The sequence below is a fragment of the Cyprinodon tularosa genome, unplaced genomic scaffold, assembly GCF_016077235.1.
Source record: "Cyprinodon tularosa strain WSP-4 unplaced genomic scaffold, ASM1607723v1 ctg317, whole genome shotgun sequence".
NCBI classification, from domain to species: domain Eukaryota; kingdom Metazoa; phylum Chordata; class Actinopteri; order Cyprinodontiformes; family Cyprinodontidae; genus Cyprinodon; species Cyprinodon tularosa.
In genome coordinates this window covers 1,512,547-1,521,922 of record NW_024039027.1, presented here as the reverse complement: position 1 = coordinate 1,521,922, position 9,376 = coordinate 1,512,547, and the positions used below count along the sequence as shown (strand labels likewise).

General features: G+C 38.6%; 1 long non-coding RNA gene across 1 annotated transcript; it reads left to right on the top strand.

Annotated features, from left to right (window-relative positions):
- The first annotated feature begins 6,788 nt into the window (after positions 1 to 6,788).
- LOC119788435 lies at positions 6,789 to 7,126 on the top strand. The gene is made up of 3 exons (XR_005281471.1): positions 6,789 to 6,817; positions 6,907 to 6,962; positions 7,099 to 7,126. It is a non-coding gene; the product is annotated as an uncharacterized LOC119788435 (long non-coding RNA).
- Positions 7,127 to 9,376: the final 2,250 nt, after the last annotated feature.

The following is a 9,376-nucleotide window of genomic DNA, read 5'->3' as shown; positions in this document are numbered from 1 at the left end:
TATTTCAAACTTGAAACTTTGTTTAGCCTGTAAGGTGTAAAAAAAAAAAAATAATAATAATAAAAAAAATAACCGATTAATCGATTAATCGAATCGAATCGAATCGTGGTGTATTCTTGAGTATCGAAAATAATCGAATCGTTGGTTCAGGAAATCGATACTGAATCGAATCGCCATGATGGATGTGATTTACACCCCTAATCGAAATGCAGGTTGATTCAGATTAGGAGGAGAGATGTGAACCAGAAGCAGCAGTCGAGGTCAGAATATCTATGAACAGCCAGTAAGAGGAAGCAGGAAATGGTAGCACTGGCAGAATGCTTGGATTAAGAATTAAGATTATTTATTTACCAATTTCCAAGTTATGACCATACTAGTAAAGTATAAAGATAAAATACTTGCATGCAGAACAGTGGCGCCTCCAGAAATGTTTCATAGCGGGGGGCCTAGATGGGGCCATTGAAAATCTTAGGGTGGCACATTGAAACTAAAAGCCATGATTTCAGGGTTTGAATCTTTTATTGTGGTAAACGGGTCTGTAGAAATCATAAAGACTTAAGTAAACACCTACCTTTATTGTGTTTTTTTTTTAATGTTACGTCGCTGGCTGTGCATAATGGGATGAAATGCTAAACTGATGCTACTACAATGAACACTGGTGTGTGGGGTGGCCAGTGGGGCCACGGCCACCCTGTGCAATGCCCTGGCCACCCTCTGGTGGCAGAAATAGAAATAAATGATTCTATCAAACATGTGATTTCCAGCGTTGTTTTAACATAAAATAAAGTTACAGTATAGTGTTTGATGTCCTGATGCAGCTTGTATCAGTGAAACCTTGCTTTGCCCAAATAGGATAATTTATCACTGGCAGACGTGGGTGGTAACAAGTGACGTTTACTTGAGTAATCTTTATAAAACAACACAAAGGTTTTAAGAAGTAGTTTTACTGCAGTTGTCAGTACTTTCAGTGAGAACACATGCCCTCTGGTATGCTGTGTTTCTCCATCACTGATCTCTATTCACTGGATTGCTGATTGGCCAAAAAAACTGAAGTCACCTGCCACCATCTTGGTACTCCCCACTTTTCAAGAGTCACAGCATAAAAATGCCTGAACATGTATGTTACAAGCATGTAAACATTTTAGCGCTTATGTTACATCATCAGGGACCATTTTTCCAATTTAACCATCACAATGAGGAGCAGTTGTTGCAAAGTGAGGACATTTGGCGGTCTTCACATGCTATTTTGCTAATGGTTAGGTTAAGGGCTAAGGTGCCAATTGGGTTAGGGTTAGGCATGCATTGGTATTGGTTAGGTTTAGGGCTAGTTTAAGGGTTAAGACATAGAAAGGGTAGAAAATGACTGAAAATCAATGGAAGTCAATAGTAGTCAACACATGGTCCTCACCACATATAGCAGAACAAGCAGGGGTTGTGCGTGTTGGTGTGGATGTGTTTTACCTACAATTTAGGTGCTGTATTTTGTAAAACATCATATATGTTGGGACTTACAGGTACATATGGGGACATATGTGCCTGTACATTCGTGAATATGTCATGAAAACAAAGCTGTGTGTGTGTGTTATCTGACTACAGTATCATTATGCTCCATTAACACACTAATTTTGTTGTGATGGATTTGCATAATATGTTTTATTACATGATTTATAGACTTCATGGACTTCATACTGAATATGCAATGTGAGGGGCCTAATTTTTATTTTAAATTAGAGTAATCTACTGATGCTATGAAACTGCTAGTGTGTGCTGTAGCGTACGTATTGTTTACATTCTGACCGATCTAACAGTATTTTGTAAAGTAGCAATATGGCGGCTGGCAGGGCCGGACTGGGAGATTTCATCATGCCAGGAGTCAGTCATGTAAAGAGGCCACCCTGACCTGGTTACATAACTGACTGATATGACTGATTTCTTAGGTAGTAAAATAAAACAGGGCTGCGATCTGGTTTTCCTTCTGAGGAACCAACTGAAAAATTAAAGATTAAAGATAGAGTTCAGCTTTGACACCCATCTAAACCAAGCAGAGGAACAGACTGGATGTATAGAACAGCCTGGGATCAGCTGTTTTACACACTGAGCTATCAGAGCTACGTCAAAGGAACTCAGGTGTCTTAATGAAAACAAAAGGAAAACAAATTAAGTCCATCTGACTATAATTTTTGTTCCCAATTCATGAAGTTAAAATGTGATTATAAGGGAGCTCAGAGCAGCTCCAGTTTTATTAATACAGGTTTATAATAGGATTGTATTTTGTATTTATTTCAATTCCTGACTTAGTTCCAGGAACCTTATGTTATTTTTTTTATATTACATGGAAAGCATAAATGTAATATATAAAAATTAAATTTCAAATTAAAACATTAAGTAAAATAGTCTTCATTTCATTTATTGTACATTTCACTTGTCAATCATTATTACTTTTGACTGAGCCCCCTGTCAGTTAAAAGTAATGGCATGAACTAATGGTATGAAAAATATGCAGGCTATCAGGCCAATCCCAGGCCGGCGCTTCGGGAATACTCCCAGTTCTCCCTATGGTCAGTCAGGGTATGGTGGCTGGTGATCTCACAACACCATGTACTACCAACGGCCCGGCATCCAGTTAATGGATATCAGCGTCTTCATGATGTATAACTAATAATGGCGGATGGCCATGACCACACATGCTGCAACCATTTTTTTGGGTCCCAGTGCAGCCCTGATCAGAACTGCCTTAAAACTCTTCACTGTTTTCTATGCTTCCTTTCTTTTCTACAGAAGTCTGCAGGTCCTCACCATGAAAAACTCAAGCTCAAAATTGTAGACTTGCATTTTAATGCCAGTAGTCAACAGTAAATTGACCTCCTCTTCTTTCTGACAGGCATAGCACCACATGCTAGCAGCAAGGGACCCCCACAGTGCAACTTTTTCTTTCCTCCCGTTTGGTGCGTGGAAATAATAAAATAATGACCCCCCACCCCTTCACTCCAACCCTGCTTTGGTTCAAACCCCTTCTTTCAGTTTCAAATAAGACTTTTGCATATCTTGGCAGCTGCTCTTACTCCCACTGCTCATGAAACATTTGGCACAGTGGGGGGTCAACCTTCTGTGAATTATGGCTCTCAGAAATAGAAATGTAATGTTAACGTGACCCCCTCTGTTCTTTTACTGCGGGGTTTAGAGTGAGTCATTGTCACTGACACCCCCATGCATCAAGTCGATCCTGTAACCTCTGTAAAAAATGGCTGCCTTTCTTTGCTGGACTGAGTCCTTCCTCTGACTCCCAGCTGAAGCTGCTTTCTGCATCTAAACCTGCTTCTCTGCTTCTTGGGCTCTTTGGTGACGCAGCAGGAATGCTGCGTAGCTGAAATCGAGCCTGTTGTTAATATGTCATACATGTATCAACCGGCCTTATTTCACGCCACCAAGGATTACAACCCCTCCCCACTCACCTCTCCTCATTAAGCTTTTTCATAATGTGTGCGTCTATTAAATGGACACAAGAGGAGCTAATTAAACCTACAATGATTTCGCGCAGCACATATCCAGCTCTGCTTGTTCCACTTTATACCCAGAACTAGCTTGGAGAGGTGATGGTGAGATGGAGCCGGAACCCCCTAATTATATGTATTGTATGGGGTCATATACTTTATATACCTGGATATACTCTGTATATATATATATATATATATATATATATATATATATATATATATATATATATATATATATATATATATATATATATATATATTGTTTATTCTTCTTAATGCACCTTCTTCCTCCTTGTTTGCACCTTCTTTAATTACTATGCCAATATGTGACGAGTGAATTTCTCCGCTGTGAGATCAACAAAGCTCATCTAATCTAATCTAAGTAATTCCTCCCTGGGATTATTAAAGTATTTCTGATTCTGATTCCTGGTTGATGGGACAGGTGTTGTGAATGAAACGGTTCCCAGCTTGAAAGAGCTCCTGTGTGTCGCTTAATGTCTGCATTGATGACTGAAAGACATCTTCTGCCTCCATTTATCTGTTTACTACAGTGTGTTCAATTATTCTTAATGTGTATTTAAAGACATTTCAATAAATGGAAAAAATTCCAGGGGTGAATATAAAAAAAAAAGTCTAATCAATCAAAACTTCCGTGACCGCCATGCAGTACCTCTGTTGACCTCCTAGGGGTAGCGGACCCTTGATGAAGAACTCCGGGCTAAGGGATGTTTTGCCTTTAGTTGGTACTTTTTAAGACTTTTAATGTCATTTGAAAGAAAACGTTAAGACCAACTTCACAAGAAACACAAGAAAAACTGGGTAGCAACTAATTTACCATAGTGTTTATTTTAACATAAACCATTACTTTATGGTGCAGTAGACTTTCCATATAGGAAGAAAGCTAAAAACACACACACAGATTTGTGTTTAACTACTGAACTGAATTTACAAACTTTCTTTTGTTCCCTTCTCTAAATCCCCAATAACTCTGCTTTCGTTGTAGGCGTACTGCCAAACATTATCTGGAGATTTGGTGCTATTGTCAGAGATGGCTGTGGAAGCCTTGCAGAGACGAGGGAGGAACAGAACTGAGAAATACCTGTTTATTCTGGGTAACTTGATTTTGATGCTTTGTTTTTCACACTTTGCGTGTGTGACTCCACTGCCTTGATTCCCATCGTGCCGAGCTTGAATGACTTCTTACACAAAATACACCGTTTCCCATATACATTCCCTGGTACTGGTTTTTAGCCCTGCAGGAAAACTCTTAGATGGATAGCCAATTTTTGTTGAACTTACAGGTCTGGTAGCAACATTGGTTTCATTGGTTACGCTATCGGGGAGAAACTAAAATAATAAAAAGTATTGTCAATTATTTTAATGTTTGATATGGATTATAAAAGTAAATCCTATTTATGACGTGGTAACAATTTATAAACTATGAAAGACTGATTTAAGACATTTTAATACCAATTAAGGCCATAGCTTTATGTCGAAGAAATCAATGCCTTTTAAGACGTTTTAAGCATCCGCAGGAACCCTGAAGGATCTAAATGATTTAGTCTTAATGTTTTTCATCAGGAAGCTTCCATCCATCCATTTTCCATCGCGCTTATCCAAAGCAGGGTTGTGAGGTGTGCTGGTGCCTATCTGCAGCTGTGTACAGGCGAGAGGCGGGGTGCACTATGGACGCCACTCGATCGCAGGGCCACACAGAGACAAACAACCATTCAAACACACCTAAGGTGACTTTAGAGAAGCCAATGAACCTAACAGTCATGTTTTTGGACTGTGGGAGGAAGTCAGAGTACCCGGAGAGAACCCAAGCATGCTCAGGGAGAACATGCAAACTCATGCAAACAGAAAAACCCCAGGCCAGGCATCAAACCCAGAACTTTCTTGCTGCGAGGCAGTAGTGCTACCCACTGTCCCACTGAGCAGCCCTCATCAGGAAGCTTCTTAAAAGTAAATTTTCCCTGAATTAAACCCGACGGCGGATCCATGTCAGCATGTCACATTCAGTGTGGCAGTTTCACTGTATGCCTCTACTGATTTGTTCTCACCCCCAGATATACATCTACGCTAAAATATCAAGGTGAAAGTAATCTTCCCAGTCCGCTCTCAACCCAATTGTGAAAATAGATTAATGGCGATAATTTTTGATCACCTGATAAGAGTGATAAGGCGTTAACTGAATCGAAAATGTGAAATACCTTGCTTTTTTTTTTCACTTTTACCCGATGTATAAAGCATCCAAATGTGTTCATTTACCATAATAAATAATTGAAATCTTGATATATTGGACATGTCATTTTGCACAGTGCAGGTTTCCTCTCTCTCTATTTTTTTAAACCGCAACGGCACAAAAGAGAAGAAGAAATTAGCAAAGTATATAACTGTTCATTACCGTTGTTACCTGCTTTAATTGTTTCACATCCTCCTCTTTACTCTCTCTTATCATATTTGTTTTTTTCCCCCCCAGACACCCCCCCCCCCCCACACACACACACACACACGCACACACAAACAGAATGTTAGTCAAAGCTAAATCTTACAGCTCTAAATAAACCTCCCATTAGCAGGAGACTGTTTTCCTCCTTTGAAGTCGTGTGTTCAGCTAAAGGTAGACAGTTTCATTACAGGACAGGAGGAACAAAAAAGATGATGAGCGACAAATTGAAGCCTATTAGTCGCCCAGCAGAGTCGGCAGGAGGCTATTTATTGGATGTGCAAAGGAAATCTCTGTAGATGTTATGAGGATCCCCACAGATAGAGGCGCATCTTAACAGTAACAAAATCTTCCCAAATTTTTTGTTTTTATTAAATCTTTTTATTGAAAAGTCAGAGGTAGATATAATAAAACATCATCATGGTTACAAAAGACTTTTAGTTTTTCAAATTTTATCAACATTCAAAAATCACCCCCCTCCCATCCCTCCCCACACCCCGACTGGACCCAAATTAATAACAATTATAGTAAAAATAATGAATCAAAAGAAACCGGACCAACAGTAGACTTCAGTTTTTGTTGGTTAAATGTTAAATGTACATCAGAAAAAACAAATTAAAACAGTGAGTGATTAAAATCCATTCCAGAGTGTACCTTTGTATATGTAACCTGGTTGTTGTTATAATTACACAAAATGTCTTCTTTTTTTGGTTGTTTGTATTGTTCTCTACCTGACCGAAAAGCTGTCATTGTTTTGAACGTGTTAGTTTAAGAACGGTAGCCCCTCCTTTTTATTTCTTCTTTTATGGTTTTGTCTTTAAAATGTTTGTGTCCCTTAGGCCCTCCCCTTTTGTCATGTTGTCCTGCGGGAGAGGTGTGTCCTATTTATTTCCTATCTAAATACTTCCAGTTTATTTATAGATTTATTAAGTTAATTTCTGTTATGTATTTTTGCTTGTGTAGGACTTGGAGCGGGCAGCTTGTAAAACGATTGCTTTTCTCTTTAATGTTTTCGTCAGGTATGTTGTGTAAAGAAGGTTTATTTTGTTTAATGTTATGAGACATGATCGCCCTTTTGTCATGTTGTCCTGCGGGAGAGGACTTGGAGCGGGCAGCTTGTAAAACGATTGCTTTTCTCTTTAATGTTTTCGTCAGAATAAATCGAAGAAAGCCAAACCGAGTCACGGCCTGACTAATTACCAATAACCAGCACAACGCAGAAGGGAACCAGTTACATATATGCTAAAATTTTTAAATTAAAACCATGGAATCTTTCAATTTATTGCAATGTTGGTGGGAGTTCCTGGAGGCCGCTAAAGTATGATAGAAAGAGTTCCCAAACAGATTGAAATTTGTCTGTGTTATAGAAAATTTGATTTTTTTCCAAGTGCAAAAATAGCATTACATCTTTTAACCACTGAGCGACAGTAGGTGGCGCACTTCCAGTAAAGTAAAATCTCCCTTCGTCCAAGGAGAGAAACAAATGCTATAATGTTTTGTTGGTTCTTAGTTCAATTTGCTTCCTTGTTTAGTAAATAATGCTATCAATGCACAGGCCTGTAAAGTGACTCCAAATAGTTTCGACAATACATCAAATACATCAGACCAACAGCCTATCTACATATGGCAAGACCAAAACATATGAGTCAAATCTGCAACATTAATATGACATCTGATACAATTGCTGTCAGATAAAAATGCTATAAAGCAGGTGTGTGCAGCCCCAGAGTCACCCAACAGGGCCCAGAATGATAAAAAGGTGATGCTGGCCACAGATATCCAGAGGCACCCCAGATCACTGGGACACAAGGAAGGCAGATATAGGAATGGTCACACTGACCAGACAGGGGGAGAGATGAGAGGCCCAAAAGGGCCCAGTCCTAGAGGGGTGATAATGCCAACCTTACGCCAAAGATGGACCTATATGAGAGTCCAGGGGTCCGAGGTCCAAGGGTAGCACCACCCTCTAGTGGGGACCCCACAGGGCCAGGAGGCTCATAACATACTTAAGATTAATATATTACTACACTTCAGTCAGTAAATCCCTAAAATTATTACACTGTATGTAGTGCCCCCCCCCCCCCCCCCCCCCCCCCCCTCTCTGTCACCTAAATAAGTGAAAATCATCAAAGATTGGCATGGGGTATTTCCAAACTAGGCTCTAATATGGGTTTTTCTTTAGTTTACCTTTCTGACTTTCTTAGTAAACCTGTAGTAACCACCCCAAAATAACTCACAAACAGCAACTAAGGAGTGAAGAAGTAGAAGTATATTTCAAATCACAAAAAAACAGTAACATTTCTGATATATCCACATGACAGCTCAGTTAACAACTTGCAAAAAGTAAAGCCACCGTCCGCCTCCCACAGACACGCAGTAAAAAAGCCTACATGTGTAGCATTTGGCTGCAGTTTGCCGGCTGTAGGAGGTAATCCAGAGGCAATTTCACAGTCAGTGGTTGAACCAATAAATCCACATATACGCCGATGTATCCCATAGTATGGTATGTAGCATATCATTAATTTGACTATCTCGGCTGACTTAAAGGTATTGACTGAGTTAGCCACTGACATTGTGTCTAACGTTTAAAAGTAAAGAGAGTAAATAGAAAGTATTTCCCCCTGAAATGTAAATGTAGTAATTCTTTATTAAGTGGATGACACTCTCATTTTTGTATGGTTTGTTGTATTTCTCATTTGAAAAAGAATCATATTATATTGACAGAAGAAAAAGCAACTTGAACATTTGACCCATATATATATATATGCATTATCAGACATGTAAGATGTAATTACCGTAACAATGTAATAAATACACAATATTACATGTACATAATCAATGTAACACTTTTCCCTCATCAGTATTATTATGCTCTATTAACACATTAATTTTATTGTGATGGATTTATATATGTTATATTAGATAATTGAGAGACTTCATTTACTTTATAATGACTATGCAATGTGATGTGCTTATTTTTTTATAATAAGTTAAATCAATCTACTGATGCTATGAAACAGCAAATGTGTGTCAAAGTGATGAATATGTCTTTATTTATAGGCCATTCACCTAATACTTCAACCATTGCTTTATAAAACAATGACTAACAAACACAGCCAAAGTAATCCTACTTGTCCTGCTTCACCTCTTATCCTGACAGTTTGTTTTTTTTAGCAATATAAAGTATTTCTACACAAGTTTCCCTTTAGCAGCGCACAGATATTGAGAAAATTTCTAGCATGCTAACACTCTGCAGTATCAGTGTTCTAAGATTTTTATTGATTGATTGTCTTTATTGATCTCACAGTTGAGAAATTTACTCATTACATCAGTTTTAATAGTCAAAGAAGTAGAATGTGCCAAAGGAAGAAAAAGGTCCATGGGATACATACAGTGTACAGGTACATACACAAGGTACATACGGGTACCCACG